This window comes from Pelophylax lessonae (assembly GCF_965119305.1).
Source record: "Pelophylax lessonae genome assembly, chromosome: 11".
NCBI lineage: Eukaryota > Metazoa > Chordata > Amphibia > Anura > Ranidae > Pelophylax > Pelophylax lessonae.
Window position 1 is genome coordinate 17,544,004 of NC_138778.1, and position 23,286 is coordinate 17,567,289.

Sequence of the window (23,286 nt, forward strand, 5' to 3'; positions counted from 1 at the left end):
CCAAGTCTCGCAGCATAATGGGCCGCTACAATTTCATTATAACGTATACAGTATGACACGGGATAGCTTGGCTAGAAAACTGGGTTGTGTCATCTTCTGTGATCCATAGACATTATACACCTTTATAGGGCCAGATCCACCTCTTTGAAGACAAGTTCCACCTCTACGAGGCCGGATACACCTCTACCAGGACTGGTTCCACCTCAACGTTGACCAAATCCACATCTACAAGGACCAGATCAACCTCTACCAGGATGAGTTCCACCTCTACAAGGACCAGTTCCACCTCTACGAGTACAAGTTCCACCTCTTTGAGAGCCAGAACCTCCTCTACAAATATCAGTGCCACCTCTATGTGGGTCAGATTCACCTCTACGAGGACCAGTTCCCCCTCCACCGGGATCAGATCCACCTCAACGGGAATAAGTTCCACCTCTACGAGGATGAGTTCCACTACAACGAAGACCAAATCCACCTCTACGAGGGCCAAATCCACCTCGTTGAGGATCAGTGCCACCTCTACAAAGGCCAGATCCTCCTCTATGAGAACTAGTTCCACCTCTTCAAGGGCCATATCCCCCTCTATGAGAGCCAGATCCTCCTCTATGAGGACCAGTTCCACCTCTACAAGGGCCAGATCCACCTCTATGAGGACCAGTGCCACCTCTACGAGGGCCAGATCCTCCTCTAGGAGGACCAGTTCCATCTCTTCAAGGGCCAGATCCACCTCTATGAGAGCCAGATCCTTCTCTAGGAGGACCAGTTCCACCTCTACAAAGGCCAGATCCACCTCTACGAGAACCAGTGCCACCTCTACGAGGGCCAGATCCTCCTCTACGAGGATCAGAACCACCTATATGAGGGCTAGATCCTCCTCTATGAGGACCAGTTCCACCTCTTCGAGGGCAAGATCCATATCTATGAGGATCAGTTCCACTAAGAGGACCAGATCTACCTTTACGAGGACCAGTTCCACCTCTAGGAGGACCTTTCAAGGGCGCTGAAGGGACAAAAGTTGTGTCTGAGTGACTGGTGACTTTCTGACAGTTCCTGATTATAGAGTTATAAATGGGATGAGAGACTTTGAGGTCTTAATGTAACCTGTGGAAGACAAGAAGGGCTGATGGATGGAGTGGAAGTTTAGATGGGGCCGACTTCCTCCAAAAAAAAAAAATATCACCAGACAGCGGCCGTGAGAGCGGCCATTTTGAATATATGTTAGTGGGCGGGGGACTGTCTGGAGGGCCGCATTGCCTGCGGTTCCGGGCCGCATGCGACCCGTGGGCCGCAGGTTGGAAATGCCTGCCCTATACCATAGATTGCTGAAATGCTCCCCAAGGTGAGTTTCTGAGGTAGATAACAGCTATGCATGGAAAGGGCAATCCAACGCCGTTTGGAATATCTTCTTCAGGGATATTAATCACCACCGTGGAATGCAAAAAGATTTAGCAAAATTTGCATTCATAATCAATATATTTCAGTACAGCAGCAGTGATTTAGAATTGTACCTACAGTACATATGTTTAAATATACTGCCAGTTTCCTTGTGAGGTTAGCAGCCCTCCAATAGGCGGGAGCAGAGAAGCACCCAACTGGACCACGTGTCTTTATATTGTATCTATATATAGGATATATGTAGTCCCCAGTAGAAAAAGGGGGCTAAAATAGTGAGACAGAGCGGAGCTTCCTCCAAAGAAAAATACTGACAGTGGAAATGAAAGCAACGATGGTAAAGGTTGTGTTTGGGTTTTGGTGGGGGTAAAGTGCTAGGGTTTTGATTAGGAGAAAGGTTGAATGTTAGGGTTTTGGTAGGGATAAGGGTTTTGTGTTGGGGTTTTGGTGATGGGTTAGATTGTTAGGGTTTTGGTGAGAGTAAAGTTCTAGGGTTTTGGTGAGGATAGAATGCCAGGGTTTTCATGAGAGTAAGCATTAGGGTTTTGTGGGGGTATAAGTTAAGTGTTGGGGTTTTGGTGAGGGTAAGGGTTAAAGTGGAGCTCTACCCAAAAGGGGAAGCTCCGCTTGTTCGCACCCTCCCCACCTCCACTGCCACATTTGGCACTTTTTGGGGGTGGGACAAGTACCTGCTCCCACTTCTGAGTAAGATCTATCAGCATTTCCGGCCCCTCCTCCTTTCCACGCACAGGTCCCAGAAGATGGCAGGACCATTTGGAAAGGCTTCACTGCCGGTTTCCTTTAATTACAAAGCTGGTGCCTGCACCCGAAAAAGATTGGATTTGGTTCGGAGGGCCAACATTGCGGGATTCCTGGACAGGTAAGTGTCCTTATATTAAAAGTCAGCAGCTACAGTATTTGTAGCTGCTGACTTTAATTTTTATTTTTTTTTAAAAAGACTGGAGCTCCTTTAAAGAGGTTGTAAATGCAAAAAAAAAAAAAAAAAAAACCTGAAAGACAAAGGCATAATGAGCAAGTATGCATCACATACTAGCTCATTATGAAATACTTACCTTAGAACAAAGCCCCTGCAGTCCCGCCCGCTCACCAGTGTTACGGCCGACATGTTCGGCTATCCTACTTCCTCGTTCATGTCCTCCGGCCATCTGATTGGTGGCCGTTCCTTCAGAGCGCATGCGCCGATGACGTCATCAGCTGCATTAAAAGTAAATATCTCCTAAACGGTGCAAGTATAGGAGATATTTACAGTATCTATAGGTAACCCTTTATTATAGGATTACCTATAGATACAAATTATAAGAGTGGGTTTCCAACCTCTTTACGTATAGGGTTTTTGGGGAGGTAAGGGTTATGTGTTAGGGTTTTGTTTAGGGTAAGATGCTAGGGTTTTGGTGAGGGTAATGTTCCAGGGTTTTGGTGAGAGTAAGGGTTAAGTATTAGGGTTTTGTGGGGTATGGGTTAAGTGTTGGGAGTTTGGTGAGGGTAAAGTATAAGCGTAGGGATTTTGGTGGAGGTAAGGGTTATGTGTTAGGGCTTTGTTTAAGGTAAGATGCTAGGGTTTTGGTGAGGGTAATGTTCCAGGGTTTTGGTGAGAGTAAGGGTTAAGTATTAGGGTTTTGTGGGGTATGGGTTAAGTGTTGGGATTTTGGTGAGGGTAAAGTACAAGCGTAGGGTTTTGGTGGAGGTAAGGGTTATGTGTTAGGGTTTTGTTCAGGGTAAGATGCTGGGGCTTTGGTGAGGGTAATATTTCAGGGTTTTAGTGAGGGTAAGGGTTAGGGTTTTGTGGGGTATGGGTTAAGTGTTGGGGTTTTGGTGAGGGTAAAGTATAAGCTTAGGGTTTTGGTGGGGGGTAAGGGTTAGGTGTTAGGGTTTTGTTGGGGGTGAGGTGCTAGGGTTTTGGTGACGGTAATGTTCTAGAGTTTTGGTGGGGGTAAGGATTACGTCTTAGGGTTTTGGTAGGGGTAAGGGTTAAGTGTTAGGGTTTTGGTGAGGGTAAGATGCTAGGGTTTTCATGAGGGTAAGGGTTATATGTTAGGGTTTTGCTTAGGGTAAGATGCTAGGGTTTTGGTGAGGGTAATGTTCCAGGGTTTCGGTGAGGGTAAGGGTTAAGTGTTAGGCTTTTGTGGGGTATGGGTTAAGATTTGGGATTTTGGTGAGGGCAAAGTATAAGGGTAGGGTTTTGGTGGGGGTAAGGGTTATGTGTTAGGGTTGTGTTGGGGGTAAGGTGCTAGGGTTTTGGTGATGGTAATGTTCTAGAGTTTTGGTGGGGGTAAGGATTACGTCTTAGGGTTTTTGTGATGGTAAGAGTTGTGTTGGGGTTTTGCAAGGGTAAAAGTTAAATGTTTTTGGTGAGGATAAGGTGCTAGAGTTTTGATTAGGGCTACGCGTTTCTGTTTTAGTTAAGGTAAGTGTTTTAGAGTAACTCCACTTTTGTTGATAAAAAAACATTCCCCTCTGGGTGATTTATATACTTTGCAGGGATTGTAACAAACTTTGTTGCAAATTCCTACCTTTTGTTATTCTGAAGAAATCCCTGCGTGTTTCGTTGTGTCCATGTGGAAAAGTGAATCTAATGGGAGTGGTTTCATAATTATCAATCAGCTGCACTTGCAGAACTCTAATAAGGAAAGGTGCTGGGTCTGCATCCCTTATGCTGTGAATTCCTATTGGGAGTATCTCACCATAAATGACATTCTTGTAGCAGAGGATGTCTGAAATCTGACTTGAATCTTTAGGGCAGACTTCAATTACCGCCAATTACAAGCCAAGACGCCAATTACACAAGCAAGAAATTATGTTTCAGTGGGGCGTTCTGTACACATTCTGTGTACAGAGCGCCTCCAGGTGGTCATATTGCATTTTAACAGAAAATTAGAGAGCTGCAGATTGAAAAGGAAAGTTAATTTTTAATAACATTTAATTACAATATGACTTGTGTTGCAATATGTATATGCTATAATATTTCTATTTATTTATTTATTTATTTTTCCCCATGAAAAGTGGAGTTACCCTTTAAACAGTAGGTTTTTGGTGAGGGTAAGGGTTAGGCGCCTAGGTTTTGATGATGGTAAGGGTAAGATGTTGGGGTTTGATTGAAGGTAAGGGTTAAGAGTTAGGGTTTTTGGTGAGGGTAAGGGTTAGGTGCTAGGGCTTTGGTGAGGGTAATGTTCTAGGGTTTTGGTGAAGGTTAGGGTTGATTGTTAGGGTGTTGATGTAAGGTTAAGTGTAAGGGTCTTGGTGAAGGCAAGGGTTGGGTTGTAGGGTTTTGGTGAGGGTAATGTTTTAAGGTTTTGGTGGGAGTAATGTTTTAAGGTGTTGGTGGGTGCTAGGTTTTTGATGAGAATAAGGATTATGTTAAGGATTTTGCTGTTGGTAAGGTTATGTTTTGGGGTTTTGGTGAGGGTAAGGGTTGTTAAGTGTTAGGGTTTTGGTGTAGGTAAGTTTATATATTGGGGTTTTCGTGAGTATAAGGGTTAGGAATTTGGATTTTGGCGTGAGTAAGGTTATGTTTTGGGGTTTTGATGGGGGTAAGGGTTAAGTTTAGGGTTTTGCTGTGGGTAAGGTTATGTGTTGGGGTGTTGGTGAGGGTAAGTGTTAAGTATTTGGGTTTTGGTGCGGATAAGAACATGTGTTGGGGTTTGGTGAGGGTAGGGGTTAAGTGTTAAGGTTTTGGTGAGGGTAAGGGTTAAGTATTGGGGTTTTGATGAGGGTAAGAGTTAAGTGTTAAGGTTTTGGTGTGGGTACATTTATGTGTTGGGGTTGTGGTGAGGTTTAGGGTTACTTATGTATTTGGGTTTGCGTGTGGGTAAGGTTATGTGTTGGGGTTCTGGTGAGGGTAAGGGTTAAGTATTTGGGTTTTGGTGTGGATAAGGTTATGTATTGGGGTTTTAGTGAGGGTAAGGGTTAGGTGTTAAGGTTTTGGTGTGGATAAGGTTATGTGCTGGGGTTGGTGAGGGTAGGGGTTAAATGTTAAGGTTTTGGTGAGGGTAAGGGTTTAGTATTGGGATTTTGGTGAGGGTAGGGGTTAAGTGTTGAGGTTTTGGTGTGGGTAAGATTATGTGTTGGGGTTTTGGTGAGGGTAAGGGATGAGTGTTTGGGTTTTGGTGTGGATAAGGTTATGTGTTGGGGTTTTGGTGAGGGTAAGGGTTAAGTATTTGGGTTTTGGTGTGGATAAGGTCATGTGTTGGGGTTTTGGTGAGGGTAGGGGGTTAAGTGTTAAGGTTTTGGTGAGGGTAGGGGTTGAGTATTGGGTTTTTGGTGAGGGTACGAGTTAAGTGTTAAGGTTTTGGTGTGGCTAAGTTTATGTGTTAGGGGTTTTGGTGAGGGTAAGGGTTACGTATTTGGGTTTTGGTGTGGGTAAGATTATGTGTTGGGTTTTGGTGAGGGTAAGGGTTAAGTGTTTGGGTTTTGATGTGGATAAGGTTATGTGTTGGGGTTTTGGTGAGGGTAGGGGTTAAATATTGGGGTTTTGGTGAGGGTAAGAGTTAGGTGTTAATGTTTTGGTGTGGGTACGTTTATGTGTTGGGGTTTTGGTGAGGGTAAGGGCTACGTATTTGGGTTTTGGTGTGGATAAGGTTATGTGTTGGGGTTTTGGTGAGGGTAAAAGTTAGGTGTTAAGGTTTTGGTGTGGGTAAGTTTATATGTTGGGATTTTGGTGAGGGTTGGGGTTAAGTGTTAAGGTTTTGGTGAGGGTTAGGTATTGGGGTTTTGGTGAGTGTAAGAGTTAGGTGTTAAGGCTTTGGCATGGGTAAGTTTATGCGTTGGGGTTTTGGTGATGGTAAGGGTTAAGTATTTGGGTTTTGGTGTGGATAAGGTTATGTGTTGGGGTTTTGGTGAGGGTAGGGGTTAAGTATTGGGTATTTGGTGAGGGTAATAGTTAGGTGTTAAGGTTTTGGTGTGGGTAAGTTTATATGTTGGGGTCTTGGTGAGGGTAAGGGTTACGTATTTGGGTTTTGGTGTGGATAAGGTTATGTGTTGGGGTTTTGGTGAGGGTAAAAGTTAGGTGTTAAGGTTTTGGTGTGGGTAAGTTTATATGTTGGGGTTTTGGTGAGTGTAGGGGTTAAGTGTTAAGGTTTTGGTGAGGGTTAGGTATTGGGGTTTTGGTGAGGATAAGAGTTAGGTGTTAAGGTTTTGGCGTGGGTAAGTTTATGTGTTAGAGTTTTGGTGAGGGTAAGGGTTACGTATTTGAGTTTTGGTGTGGGTAAGGTCATGTGTTGGGATTTGATGATGGTAAGGGTCAAGTGTTATGGTTGTGTTAAGTATTATGTATTGAAAGGAGTTCAGAGTAATTGAGAAAAACTCACTGCAATGAGAATAACTGTGAGGAATAGAGAAAGTCGAGGAGGTAAAAAGGAGACGGAGAAACCGGGGTAGAGAATTAGATAGACTCAAAATAAAATCCAAGCGATGGAAATTATCCTCCTACATCCTTCATTTAGGGGGGAATCATGCAACAGATTTCAATTGCGCGTTGCCACCATTGCACTGGGTGCATTAAATCTCTGCCTTCGGCAGCCTCAGCCGCTCCCCATTTTGATACGCCATCCCGCGTCCCTATTACGGTCCTTTAAGCAAGACAAAATGTACAATTTAAAAATAAGACCCCTGAGAAGTGAGTGCTAAAAAAAAAAAAAAAAAAAAACCACAGTAGAAAAACCAATTTGCGCCGAGATGTGTCACGCTTATCACCGGCCTGTGAAGAAGAATGAAGGATAGATGATATCCGCCGGAGAGGGGACGAGCATGAAAAATACACGGGGCCCATATAGCTCTATCAATCATGTACGCTCCTCAACAAAACGCTATAGGTTTTCTTTTTTTTTTTCTTCCTTATTCGCGGCTCGGAAGCTTTGAAGCGGCTAATCTGCACGGATCCCCCCAGAGCCTATGTAAGAGCATTACGGCCCCCTCGCCAAAACGCAACAGGCGCAGCGCACATCAATAAGCACTCAGCACCCGGCGAAAGGCTTTGATCAGGCCTCAGAAAAACAGGTTGATTTGGAGTGAACACAAGACGGAGCAGCGCGGCAGATCAAAGGGGAGAGTAGGGGTGAGAAAAACAGTGGCGGGTAGGTGGGTGTGGGGTTGGGGGGGGGGGGGAGGCAATGGGATTATTGTTCAAGGGAGCGTTTGCTATTCAGCGGGATGTAATGCCACTTTGCAACACTAGAGACCAGGTCGGCTCTGGTAAATTGAAGATGGCTAAAGCCTCAAATCTCATTGGAGACCAGAGACGAGAGGCTCGAGCATCGAGAGGGAGGGAGGGAGGGAGGACAATGGGCCGGTGGAGAGGGACTGACAATAGGGAAGGAAATGAAAGCAATCGCCAGCAAAGCAACCGCTGACACAAGATTAGAAGGAGAGCCATTCAAAAAAAATGTGGCTTTATTTCGAGGAACGTGCCGGCATGAGGCTATTATGTCTTTTTTTTTATGTCTTGACACGTGCTGACTTGTGCCTGAACTCTAAGGCAGGCCATAGATGAGACAAAGGGTTTCATTTACTGAAGGTAAATAGACTGTGCACTTTGCAAGGGAATTTGCTCCAGAGCTCAGTAAATGACGTGAAGCTTCTCTTTGCAAAGAATACCCAACCAGGTGCAAGGATGATTAATAAAAAAAAAAAAAACAGCATTTTTTTCTTTGCACATGATTGGGTGATAGAAGTCAGCAGAGCTTCACCTCATTTACTAGTATGGCCTCATCCACACAGGGCGTAAAAGAGAATATGCTGTACAGCCAGTACCGACGCCAGGAAAAAGCGGCTGTAAAAACGCGCTTTTAGAAGCGTTTTGCATTGGTGTCAATGCGCGTTCAGCAGCGTTTCTCTCCCTTCTTCTATTTTCCAAATCCAATTACTACAGCTTAAAATAAGGTGACCAGATTTTTAAAATGAAATCCGGGGATATTTTTAAAAAAAAATTTTTTTTTATTGGCAAATGCCACAGGGCTGCATAATACACAGAGCACTGGGCACAGGACTGCATAATACACAGAGCGCTGAACACAGGACTGCATAATACACAGAGCACTGGGAACAGGACTACATAATACACAGAGCGCTGGGCACAGGACTGCATAATACACAGAGTGCTGGGGGCAAGACTGCATAATACACAGAGCGCTGGGCACAGGACTGCATAACACACAGAGTGCTGGGCACAGGATTGCATAATATACAGAGCGCTGGGCACAGGACTGCACAATACAAACAGCGCTGGGCACAGAAATGCATTATACACAGAGCGCTGGGCACAGGACTGCATAATACACAGAGCACTGGGGGAAAGACTGCATAATACACAGAGCGCTGGGCACAAGACTGCATAATATACAGAGCGCTGGGCACAGGACTGCACAATACAAACAGCGCTGGGCACAGAACTGCATAATACACAGAGCTCTTGGCACAGGACTACATAATACACAGAGCGCTGGGCACAGGACTGTATAATACACAGAGCGCTGGGGGCAAGACTGCATAATACACAGAGCGCTGGGCACAGGACTGCATAATACACAGAGCGCTGGGCACAGGATTGCATAATACACAGAGCGCTGGGCACAGGACTGCACAATACAAACAGCGCTGGGCACAGAACTGCATAATACACAGAGCTCTTGGCACAGGACTGCATAACACACAGAGTGCTGGGCATAGGATTGCACAATACACAGAGTGCTGGGCACAGAATTACATAATACACAGAGCTTGGGCACAGGACTATATAATACATAGAGCGCTGGGCACAGGACTGCATAATACACAGAGCGCTGGGGGCAAGACTGCATAATACACAGAGCGCTGGGCACAGGACTGCATAATACACAGAGCGCTGGGCACAGGATTGCATAATACACAGAGCGCTGGGCACAGGACTGCACAATACAAACAGCGCTGGGCACAGAACTGCATAATACACAGAGCTCTTGACACAGGACTGCATAACACACAGAGTGCTGGGCATACGATTGCACAATACACAGAGTGCTGGGCACAGAATTACATAATACACAGAGCTTAGGCACAGGACTATATAATACATAGAGTGCTGGGCACAGGACTGCATAATACACAGAGCGCTGGGCACAGGACTACATAATACACAGAGCGATGGGCACAGGTGTCATATGATGTCCAGCAGGATAAGCTGCTTGTGCAGCGCAGTGATCGGTAGTGCGGTGTGTCACTCTGACACACTGCATCTATTATACTGGTAAAGAGCCTATGAGGTAGGCTCTTTACCATGTGGTCAGCTGTGCCCAATCACAGCTGGTCAGATCATAACCAGGAAGTGCCGGTTATTGGCTTTTCCTCTATTCATGCTGACAAGGAATAAATAGAGGAGAGCCGATCAGCGGCTCTTCTGACAGGGGGGAGGGAGGGGGTCTCGATTATCAGTGCAGACCCATCAGGGATGCCCAAAAGTGCCCACCTAAAGTTCCAACTCATGTCCACCAGGAATTCCAATCAGTGCCCAGCAGGGATGCCAATTAGTGCTGCCTATCAGAGCCATCTATCAGTGCCCATCAGTGCCACCCATCAGTGCCCATCATTGCCACCTATCAGTGCCCATCAGTGCTGCATATCAATGCCGCCTATCAGTTGCCATCAATGCTGCATATCAGTGCTGCATATTAGTGCCTCATCATTAGTGCCCATAAGTGCTGCATATCAGTGCCGCCTATCAGTGGCCATCAGTGCTGCATATTAGTGCCCATCAGTGTCACCTCTTCAGTGCCCTTCAGTGAAGGAGAAAACCAACTTATTTACAAACTTTAATAACAGAAACAAAAAAATTCGGTCTTTGTTTAGCAAAAAATAAAAAACTCAGTGGTGATCAAATACCACCAAAAGAAAAATATGAAAGATTAATTTGGGTACAGTGTTGCATGACTGTGCAATTGTCATTTAAAATGCAACAGCACTGAATGCTGGAAATTGGCCTGGGCAGGAAGGGGGTGAAAGTGCCCGGTATCGAAGTGGCTAAGCTCTAAAAAAAAAAAAAAAACACCTGACGCCCTTAGGGGCAGCTGTAAAAACATCCAGCATGCCTAAAGCTCTGGAGCAAATGCTCTTGCAAAGTGCACCCGTCTATATGTCTTAGTCAGTGGCGGCTGATGTTCCATGGGCCGGGGGGTGGGGGGGGCAGACGGACCACATCATACCCTCCCGAACCACACCAGCTCCAGCCCGCACACCATACCACCCCCCACCCCCCCCCCCCCCCTCCGGCTCACTCACCCTGGACTGACGTGGAGGGCAAGCAGCGGCGGCGGCTTCCCCTACTTCTCCTCCCTCCTCCTCGACCAATACGGCCAATAGCATGGCTTCTCCTTTCGGTCAATCGGGAAACGGGACCCGCTTCCTGATTGGCTGGGAGGAGAATCAGTGTGATAATAGCGAATGTTCATTCGCTATTGTCACACAACCGGTGTGGGCTCTGCGCCCCGAGCCCACCCTTTTTTTGAAGCTTATTAGAGTGCTTCAAAAAGAAAAAAAAAAATCCCCATTGGAATCCATGCGTCCAGCGCCCTGCATGTAGATTAGGGGGCCGGATGCATGGATTGGGGGGGGGGGGATTGGGGGCGGCGCCCCTGTGCCCCCCAATGGACGAGCTGCCAGTGGTCTTAGTAAAGATTAGTAAATCAACCCCTATATCTCATCCAGCACAAGGATTGCACAGTACCCACGAGATTTACACCCCAGTGGGCCTACAAGTAAATGTATTTTTAACCACTTGTTGACTGCCCACCGGCAATGTACTACGGACAGGCAGCCGCTGTAGGCAAAGTGGCGTACCCGTACGCTGCTGCCTAGATCCAGGTTTAGGGCGCCCCCTGCCTGGCTCCTGTTGTGATTGTACCAAGTGGAAGCCTATCAGCAAGTAAAATAAATAGGAAAAAAAAAAACATTTTTATACGCCCCCGTCGCCGTGAGCTCACGCACGAAAGAAAAGGTATACGGAAGTTGCGCCCGCAAATGAAATCACTGTTCAAACCACACATGCGAGGTATCGCTGCGATCGCCAGAGTAAGAGCAATAATTAAAAAAAAAAAGAGCTACACTCTAACTCTAAACTGGTAACCGTTAAAAATTTTTAAAGCGTCGCCTATGGAGATTTTTATTGACCGTAGTTTGTCGCCTTTCCGCGGGTGTGCGCAATTTTAAAACGTAACATGTTGGGTATCTATTTACTCGGCGTGACATCATCTTTCACAATATACAAAAAAAATGGGCTAACTTTACTGTTTAGTTTTTTCTAACCACTTTACCACCGGAGGATTTTGGTGTCCTACGTCCAGGCCACTTTTTGCGATTCGGCACTGTGCGAATTTAACTGACAATTGCGCGGTCATGCAATGCCGTACCCAAACAAAATGTATGTCCTTTTTTTTCCCACAAACAGAGCTTTCTTTTGGTAGTATTTCATCACCTGTCCGATTTTTACTTTTTGCGCTATAAACAAAAAAAGAGCGACAATTTTGAAAAAATAACAATATTTTTAAAATTTTTTTACATGAAATTCCCCCCCAAAAAATGTAAAAATCTATTTTTTTTATCATTTTAGGCCAATTTGTTTTCTGCTACATATTTTTGGTAAAAAAAAATAGCAATAAGCGTATTTTGATTGGTTTGCGCAAAGTTATTGCGTTTACTAACTAAGGGAAAGATTTTTGTCATTTTTGGTGTTTTTTTTTTTAACGAGTAATGGCGGCAATCTGCGATTTTTTTTGCGGGACTGCGACATTGCAGCGGACAGATCGGACCCTTGACTGACATTTTTGACACTTTTGGGGGTACCAGTGACATTACTGCAGTAATCAGTGCTATAAATATGCATTGTTACTGTAAAAATGACACTGGCAGGGAAGGGGTTAATTTTTATTGGAGAGGGAGGGGTTAATGTATGCCTGGTGCTTACTGACGTGTGTGGGGGGAGGGGACTGAGTGACACAGGGACAGAACGCAGGATTAGCTATGCTGAACCCTGCAATCTGACCCTGTCTGTCGCTTAGGAGATCCGTCCGCTTGTGTACACAAGCGGGCGGATCTCCACACTCCACACTTGATTCCCCGATGATCAGGGAGGTGATCACCGCCGCTCCTCCCCTGGCCTGACTCCCGCTGTAACTGAATACAGCAGGAGTGAGCCTCCGGCGGCACGCGCGCGCCGCCCACAAGGGGAGGAGTCCAGCGACGTAGGTCTATGTCGCTGGACGGAATCGAACCACTTTCCCGCAGTAGCACCAATGTGAGCGGTCGGCAAGTGGTTAAATGCAGTGAAATGTAATTTTCCCCCAAAAAAATGGCGTTTGAAAGACCGCTGCGCAAATACCGCTTTAAAAATAAAAATACTGATTTTAACTCGTGAACAAAATGTGTCAAAAATGGGCTCGGTCCTTAAGTGGTTAGTAGTTTGGGTACAGCATTGCATGACCACCCAATTGCCAGTTAAATTAATATGCTGGACGTTTTCTTATTTGTTAGGGAGATATGCTAATCCTCTGGTGACCACTGAGGGGAGTTTTCCAAATGCAATAGAAAAAAAAAAATTAAAATATGGAACAGTAAACAAGAAAAAAAAAAAAAAAAGGCCCGTCAAAAGTTCCTATCCAACGAAATTTCATACAAAACCAGCTTCAAAATGTCTACTTCCAGGAAATCCTCTCCAATCCCCCTTTAAACTGGTCTTCAGCAGCGGAGACGTCGTCGTCGCAGACACGGTGTTAAATGAAGCGCGGCTAAATGACTTGCTAACTTACTGGGTGTGAAGCCGTGGCGGCGCGAGACATAATCCAGCATGCCAGTGGTTAAATCGCCGTATCCTTCCAGGCTGACCTGCAGGGAAATGAGCTTTTTACAGCGCAAAGGTTTTTTTTTTCTATTTCACACCAATTTTCACGCCGCACGACACGTGTGGAAAAAAAAAGGAATGGAGGGGGCGGCGCAGCGACAACAGGCGAAAGAAGAGAGACCGACTGAAAAATAGAAAGAAGAAGAAGAACTGCAGCAAGCCACAATGGAAGGGGAACCCCAACTTATCAGCCCCGGAGGAAGATGCAAATCACACCTTCCTTTACCCACTTCTGGACCGGAGGATTTTCCCCCTTAATGACCAGGCCATATTTTGCGATTCGGCATTGCGTTACGTTAACGGACAATTTAGCGGTCGTGCAACGCTGTACTTAAATAAAATTGATGGGTTTTTTTCCCCACAAATAGAGCTTTCTTTTGGTGGTATTTGATCACCTCTGCGATTTTTATTTTTTGCGCTATAAACAAAAAAAGAGCGACAATTCTGAAAAAAAAAAAAAAAACAATAGTTTTCACATTCTGCTATATAACATTCCCAAAAAAAAAAAAAAAAAAACTTAAAAATCTAAATTTTTTAACATTTTAGGCCAATTTGTTATCTGCTACATATTTTTGGTAAAGAAAAAAATCGCAATAAGCGTATTTTGATTGGTTTGTTCAAAAGTTATCGCGTCTACTAACTACGGGAAAGATTTATGTCATTTTTACTGTTTTTTTTTTTACTAGTAGGCGATCTGAGATTTCTAGCGGGACTGCGACATTGCGGTGGACAGATCGGACCCTTAACTGACATTTTTTACACTTTTGGGGAGACCAGTGACATTACTACAGTAATCAGTGCTAAAAATAGCACTCTTACTGTAATAATGACTGGCAAGGAAGGGGTTAACACTGTGGGTAATCAAGGGGTTAAATGTGAGCCTAGGGGAGTGATTCTAACTGTATGGGGGCGGGGCTTGTGAAATGACCATAGAGACCTGTGTTCCTATATAGAAGGATCACAGGCGCTCTGTAATCATTCCAGAGAGAAGAACGGTCAGCTGTGTTTACAACAGCTGACCGTTCTTCTCTCTCAACGGGGAGCGATCGCGGGTGTCGGGGCGGCAATCGGAGCCGCCTGCCCCGTGCGTCGGAAGTCCCCGCTGCCGAGTGGGGATGGGAGCGCGCCGCTCGCCCCCTAGCTGCAGGCGCGCGCCCGACGTAGACCTACGTCAATTTGCGCAGCAGAGCCACATTGCCGCAGTAAGTAGGCGGCGGCTGGTCGGGAACTGGTTAAAGCTGAACGCCGGGCAGATATAAAAGACATGTATTTATGAACACATTAAATACAACCTTCTTAGACTTTATATCAGCATCTTGATGAAGGGGGAGTGCTGAGCCCCCGAAACGCGTTGGAGGTTCGAAAATAAAAATCCTTTAAACGTTTGTACAAGCTGGTGTGGCGCTCCCATCCTTTCAAAACTTCAACGAACCTGTCTGGGGGTCCAGCACAGTTGCTGGTGTCCTAGCCTCTAAGACCAGAAACCATTGAAAAACACATCCGCATAAGGTTCAGCGCTCCTACATCACAAAGATTGAATATAATGTTACCAGCACCCCAAATGCAGATCGCAAACGCAGTGCGTTGGCCACCAAATTTCACGATCCTGCAGTAGTATGCAATATTTTCAAAAATTAGCAAATGCACTACTTTTCAACGTACCGATGTGATTTCAGCCCATTCAAATGAATGGGAATGAGCAGGAATCCCAATGTGAACTGGTGCAATAGATTACCGCTCCCCTTCAGATTGTGTAACAGAAGTGACGTTCCGACCAAAAAATATATTCTGTGCATGCGCTATGCATTCCAATATGCGTTCCAAACACTTCATGAATGATCTGACCAGTAGCAGTAATCTGATAAAATACCCATGCAGACATCTTACTACATCCAGCTACGTATTGAATTCCAGGGTAATTTTAGCAATAAAGTGAGCATATATAAATAAATATAGTATATTGATACTAACATGGCCTCCGCCACCTTCCTACTGCTGGTGTTCAGCTTCTTTCAAAAAGTAACATCAAAACAGCATCACAGATATCAATATACTATATTTACTTATATATGCTCACTTTATTGCTAAAATTAATCTGAAATTCAAGACGTAGCTGGGTGTAATAAGATGTCCGCATGGGTGTTCTATCAGATTACCGCTACCTGCCATGGAACGCATGTTGGAACGCATAGCGCATGCGCAGTAAGTGTTTTTTGTCAGAATGTAACTTCCGTTACACAATCTGAAGGGTAGATGTAATCTGACAGAACACCGACCCTAAGGCTCTATTCACACTTGCTCGTGTAAATACGTGCAAAATTTTGCATGTTTACAAAACACACTGAAAGCGCATGTCACACTTACGGTGCCATTCGTTGTTAATGGTACCAAAAACGTGGCAAACAGACCTGCAATTTGCTGTCTACCATAATGTCTACCACGAGATCTACCACGTGGTCTACAACAAGGTCTACCACAAGGTCTACAACAAGGTCTTAAAGATCTACCACAAGGTCTACAACCTGATCTACAAGGTCTACCACAAGGTCTACAATATGGTCTACAACAAGGTCTATTACCAGGTCTACAACATGGTCTACAACAAAATCTACCACAAGGTCTACAACAGGGTCTTCAAGATCTACCACAAGGTCTACATAATGTCTACCATGAGGTCTACCACATGGTCTACAACAAGGTCTACCACAAGGTCTACAACAAGGTCTTAAAGATCTACCACAAGGTCTACAACCTGATCTACAAGGTCTACCACAAGGTCTACAACAGGGTCTTCAAGATCTACCACAAGGTCTACATAATGTCTACCACGAGGTCTACCACATGGTCTACAACAAGGTCTACAACAAGGTCTTAAAGATCTACCACAAGGTCTACAACCTGATCTACAAGGTCTACCACAAGGTCTACAACATGGTCTACAACAAGGTCTACCACCAGGTCTACAACATTTACAACAAAATCTACCACAAGGTCTACAACAGGGTCTTCAAGATCTACCACAAGGTCTACATAATGTCTACCATGAGGTCTACCACATGGTCTACAACAAGGTCTACCACAAGGTCTACAACAAGGTCTTAAAGATCTACCACAAGGTCTACAACCTGATCTACAAGGTCTACCACAATGTCTACAACAATGTCTACCACCAGGTCTACAACATGGTCTACAACAAATTCTACCACAAGGTCTACAACAGGGTCTTCAAGATCTACCACAAGGTCTACAACCTGATCTACAAGGTCTACTGTGAGGTCTACCGCGAGGTCTACCACAAGGTCTACAACATGGTCTACAACATGGCCTACCACAAGGTCTTTCACAAGGTTGACAACAAGATCTACCACAAGGTCTACCACAAGGTTGACAACAAGATCTACCACAAGTGTCAGCGAATCTATGGTAGTGAGCCCTTGTAGATCCCCAGCTCAGGATTCCCCAGGGCGCGGAGTCTAAGCCCCAGTCTGCTTCTTCACCAGGGCCCCTGATGGTGGGGATGGACTTGCAGCAAGCTGGAACCAGGTCGCGGCACCCAGGTAAGCACAGCTGAAGATGCGGAGACTGCTGGCTTGTGCAGAGTAGCAGCAAACCAAAGGATATCCAAGAGACAAGCCGAGGTCAGGACAGGCAGCAAACAAACAAAGACAGGAAGACAAAGCCGAGGTCGGTACACAGTAAATCAGATACAATAGCCTAGGGCAGAGATGGCGAACCTTGGCACCCCAGATGTTTTGGAACTACATTTCCCATGATGCTCATTCACTCTGCAATGTAATTGAGCATCGTGGGAAATGGGAGCTTTGAGAACAGAGTAGTTGCTCAAGCAAGGAGGACTGCACTGAGCATGTGTATATATATATAGGGAAGCAGACAGGGAGGTGACCCAGGAAGTAATAGAAAGGGAAAGGATATAAACCCACAGTGGAGCAGGTGGTGGCCATAGGTGAACAGAGAAGCCAAACACCCCATGTGAAAAGAAGCAAGGTTGAAGCACTGCAGCAAGGAATATACAAAAAACTACAGGCTAACTTGTGACAACAAGGTTGTCAACAAGGTCTACAACAGGGATCAGGGGCGGACTGAGCGGTCGGGCACTTCGGACGTGGTCCGAGGGCCCGGCCGGTTAGAGGGCCCGCCGCCCAGTACAGAATTAATTCACCCGATGTTGTCTGAGAGACAGCATCGGGCTATTGGGGCTACGTAAGTGGGAAGAGGGGAGGGGCCCGGCAGTCGGCGCTGAGAGGAAGGGCCCGGCGCTGCCTACTTCACAGATGCAGGGCAGAGAGGCAGCCTCAGCTAGAAGACTCCGCCCCCTCTCTTCAGCCGTCAAGACATGGATCACTGGACCCTGAAAAAAAATCTCTCCTTCCATCTGGGCGGTGGGCAGAGAGAGACAGGAACCGCCTCCAGTTCATCAGCACATAGAGACAATCGCCGCTGAACTGGAGGGTGAGATGAGCGGGAGTCCGGGGAAGAGCCTGAGCCGATCTAGACCAGTGGGAGGAGCCTAAAGCCGAGGGGGAGGAGCCACGTGAGACAAGGGGGAGGGGCCTGAAGATGAGGGAGAGGAGCCTGGAGACGAGTGAGACCAGGGGGGAGGGACGCAGTGGCACTGATACCACCACTGATGAAGATTTCTCAATACCATCTCTGGAAGGTAGGGCATACAAACTGCTTTTTTCTTTATGCTGTCAGAATCTGGCTGTAAATATTATTGTACCAGCTGCCCCTTGTGCCATGCCCGCAGTCTCTGACTCCCCTATATGCCATGCCCGCAGTCTCTGACCACCCATTGTGCCATGCCCGCAGTCTCTGACTCCCCCATGTGCCATGCCCGCAGTCTCTGACCACCCATTGTGCCATGCCCGCCGTCTCTGACTCCCCCATGTGCCATGCCCGCCATCTATGACTGCCCCTTGTGCCATGCCCGCAGTCTCTAACCACCCATTGTGCCATGCTTGCAGTCTCTGACCACCCCTTGTGCCATGTCCGCAGTCTCTGACCACCCCTTGTGCCATGCCCGCAGTCTCTGACCACCCCTTGTGCCATGCCCACAGTCTCAAATCATCCCTTGTGCCATGCCCGCAGTCGGCCCCTTGTTCCATGCCCGCAGTCTCTGACTGTCCCTTGTGCCATGCCCGCAGTCTCTGACCGTGCCTTGTGCCATGCCCACAGTCTCTGACCGTGCCTTGTGCCATGCACGCAGTTTTTGACCGGCCCTTGTGCCATGTATGCAGTCACTGACCGTCTCTTGTTCCATGTTTGCAGCCCCTGATCTTTTCTTGTGCCATGTATGCAGTCTCTGATCGTCTCTTCTGCCATTGATGCCGTCTCTGACCACCTCTTTTTGCCATGTATGCAGTCACTGACCATCTCTTGTGCCATGTCCTCAGTCTCTGACCATTTCTTGTGCATTGTATGCAGTCTCTGTGGACAGTAATGTAAGGGGGAGCTCTATGGACTCTTGTGTAAAGGGGGCTGTGGTGACCAGAGACTCTTTACATCAGAGTTTTCCTTTACACCAGAGTCCGCAGCCTCTTACATCAGAGTCCTTAGAGTTCTCCTTTACATCAGGGTCCACAATGTTCTCTTTTACGCCAGGGTCCGCAGAGTTCACACTTAACACAATATATAGCTTAAATATTGATATTTGCACTGTTTTGCACTGAAATTAGCCATTTTATGTAATTTTTTGAATTGTCTGTAAAAAAAAGTGGCTCAGTTAGTAAATTTCATGTGATTCTGTCTTGTAATTTTTGGACACCCTCTCAGTAAATTTCACTCAGGGGGGTTGGCAACACTGCACCCCATTATAGTGCCCCCTCCCTCAACTATGTATCCTGAGTACTGCTTGCCCATCTCCTGCGCCTGGGCCTGGCATAGCAGGTGCCGCCAGATAGAGGGGAGGGAGAAGAGCAGACACACGTCCGCTCTCCTCCCCTTCTTCTGGAGGCGGGATGTGGGTGTGACTGGAGGTGGGATGTGGGTGTGGCTGGAGGCGGGGCAATGGTTGGCTGGAGGCGGAACATGGGTGGGGCCTGGAAGGGGGCCCTAATTTTTTTTGCCCGGGGGCCCTGAGGGTTCTCAGTCCGCCCCTGACAGGGATCCTCAAACTACGGCCCTCCAGCAGTTGCAGAACTACACATCGCATGAGGAATTGTAAAACTCTGACATTCACATACATGACTAGGCATGATGGGAATTGTAGTTCCATAACAACTGGAGGGCCATAGTTTGAAGACCTCTGGTCTACAAGGTCGTCTACAACAAGATCTACCACAAGGTCTACAACAAGATCTACCACAAGGTCTACAACAAGATCTACCACAAGGTCTATTCTACAACAAGATCTACCACAAGGTTTATCACAAGGTCTATCATAGGGTCTACCACAAGGTCAACACATGCAGAAAAACACGCAAACCTGATTGCGTCAAAAAAGCTCCATGAACTACTTTGCCAAATTTGTGGAGTGTAGGGTAGCCCATTGAAGTGAATGAGCTGCTCTGTGTTTGTCATTCAAAAAAAGCGCAAAAAAAAAAACCCCCCCAAAAAAAACAAGCATTTGTAAAACACTGGATGAAACTGGGGTTTAACTTGCCACATTTATATTTCATGTTAGAAATGGTTTCTCATTTTGCAGCGGTATCTGGTGACCACGAGGAGCCCGTCCCATCTGCAAGTATGGATGGTATCACCCCGTCTGGTCACATCCTTGTTCACTTTGTATATTAAACTTAAAGCTTTTCCTTCAGCTCGAGAAATGACCCGGCGACCGGCCTGAATTGATTGCGCCGGATCGTCTGTTACCACCCGCGGCAGCTGCTGGGGAGCCGCTCACTGTATCTAATACTCTTTCTGTAATGCCGATATTACCGCTGAGCCGTCTTTTCCTCCAGGCTTCAAAGCCTGACCCGCTCCTACGGCGTTTGTGATCTGCCGTTTTACTCAGAACTTTCTTTCAAATCAAATTACTGCCTTTCATATCTGCCTTACGTTTAGAATTTAAGAATATAGAGATCAAGAAGATGCTCGGGGACAGCGGCTGCGGCGGGATTGCATATTACTGAGGCCAGCCCCGCTAAACTGAATTTTCTTTTTTGAAAGAAGAGGCCTTTCGACTTTGGCAGCGGCTTCCTCGTTTGTGAGTGGCGTATTTGCCAAGCGATAATTTGGGCAGTTTTTTTTTTATTTTTTTTATTATTCTATTCTGCTAGGAATGAAAACTCAATGCTTTGTTGTGCAACGGAGCCGCATTCTCACACCGGGTATCATTCTGTAGCTGTAAATTTAATAAGGCCGCTCAGAAATTTTGGGAAATATGCTTTTAGAGTTTTCCGTAGCTTATGAGAAGTAAATACATTTAAAAGTGCTCTCCAGTCAAAATAGAGAATGAAGCTTTGAAATGCCTCTGGGGAGCAGAGTCTATGAGCTCGGGGGTTCAAAATAAAAAAAGAAAATTATTCTACAAAAACAAACCTTTTAGATGTGAAAAGAACAAATTTTGCTGAAATAGGTGAATTTCTAAAAAAAATTAATTGGAGAAAACGGAGAGGCGATTGGGGGGCAGTAAAAACATGTGGGGTTTTGAGTTACGTTGCTGGTTTATTGTAGTCTCTAAAACAGTATATACACTCACTGGTCACTTTAACCACTTTAAGACCGGAAGGATTTGCCCCCTTAATGACCAGGCCATATTTTGCGATTCGGCACTGCGTTACTTTAACGGACAATTGCGTGGTCATGCGGCGCTGTACCTAAATAAAATTGATGTCCTTTTTTTCCCACAAATTATTATTATTATTATATAGGATTTATATAGCGCCAACAGTTTACGCAGCGCTTTACAACTTGAGGGTAGACAGTACAAATACAATACACTTTAATACAGTATGAATCAGAGGGCCCTGCTCCTTAGAGCTTACAATCTAAGATAGAGCTTTCTTCTGGTAGTATTTGATCACCTGTGCGATTTTAATTTTTTGCGCTATAAACAAAAAAAGAGCGACAATTTTGAAAAAGAAAAAAAAAAACAATATTTTTCATATTCTGCTATATAACATTCCCAAAAAAAAAAATGTAAAAATCAAAATGTTTTTAACATTTTAGGCCAATTTGTTTTCTGCTACATATTTTTGGTAAAAAAATTGCAATAAGCGTATTTTGATTGGTTTGCGCAAAATTTATCGCGTCTACAAACTATGGGAAAGATTTATGTCATTTTTATTGTTTTTTTTTACTAGTAATGGCGGCAATCTGCGATTTTTTGCGGGACTGAGACATTGCGGCGGACAGATCGGACCCCTAACTGACATTTTTTCGACACTTTTGGGGGTACCAGTGACATTACTACAGTAATCAGTGCTATAAATATGCATTGTTACTGTAATAATGACACTGGCAGGGAAGGGGTTTAACCCTGTGGGTGATCAAGTGGTTAAATGTGAGCCTAGGGGAGTGATTCTAACTGTGGGGGGGCGTGGCTTGTGAAATGATCATAGAGACCTGTGATCCTATATAGAAGGATCACAGGAGCTCTGAGATCATTCCAGGGAGAAGAACGGCGTCTCCTCCCTCCTCCTCCTTGGCCAATATCATGGCTTCTCCTTTCGGCCAATCAAGAAACGAGTCTCAGGACCCGCTTCCTGATTGGCCATGAGGAAAATCAGTGTGATAATAGGGAATATTCATTCGCTATTGTCACACAATTGGGTTGGCTCTGGGCGCAGTGCTCTGCACCCCGAGCCCCCAATTTTTGGAAGCCTATTAGAGCCTCTGGCTCTAATCACGTGCTTCAAAAAAAAAGATTAGGGGGCCGGGCGCATGGATGGGGGGGGCAGCGTCCCTGTGCCCCCAATGGACGGGCCGCCACTGTCCGATACTGTGAGCCAGATAGAAACATCTAGCATTGCAAGTGCTGAGCAACCCTGATAGGGGCAGAGTCAAAGATCCAAATCAGTCAAAACAGAGAAAGGAAGAAATAATAAAAGCCAAAGAAGGAAAATTCCGATATATAAAGGAAAAAAAACCAAGGGGGACATACCATCAATGCCAAATCCAAAATCAAAGCATGATCTAATAAATACAGCCATAAAGCCCCAGTCAGATAGACGGAGGGGACAGTCCCTAAATGTAGCCACCATATCTCTAAAATTGACAGTAATGACATCTGATATGGGGACTGGTGCTATCCATTTGTCCACAATTGTGAAAAATATTAGAGGGGGCATGGGCTGAAGGAAAATGTAGCAAGAGACAGAACAAAAAAAAAAATGTTTTAAAATTTAAATTTAATTTAGTAAACAATTATTTTAAATAAATTGAAATGAATATCTGTTGATAAGAATCCTGTCACTCAATCCCACCTCTACTATATCACTGAGGTTTACAATTAAGGCATTCTAAATACTATCATTACATCTATTGTGTGCACTGATCCAGGAACCAAATTGTGTTTCTGTAAAATATAGTAATGTTTTTTTTTTTTTTTCTTTGCTACATTTGCCTCCGACCCATGTCCCCTCTAATTAGAACTTTTTACAATAATAAAAATGATTCATTATATATATATATATATATATATATATATATATATATATATATATATATTTTTGTGTTCTCATTTGGCATATTCAAAGCCCCAATGTTCCATATTTTCTCCCAAAGTTACCAATGTATGTATGGGATGATGCCAAAGTAAACCTATTATAAGGTCTCACAATATGTCACATATTTACAAATTACCAATACTCAGGTAGACCGTGGTGTTTATGCTCAGTTGGTACTAAGAAGCCCAGAGAAAATATCCCCCACACTTTCATGTAATTTGCGCCAAATTCTGACCCTACCATCTGAATGTTGCAGCTGAAATCAAGACTCATAGGACCAGGCAACGTTTTTCCAATCTTCTATTATCCAATTTTGGTGATCCTGTGAGAATTGTAGCCTCAGTTTCCTGTTCTTAGCTGACTGATCTCCTTCAAGGTTGGATGTGT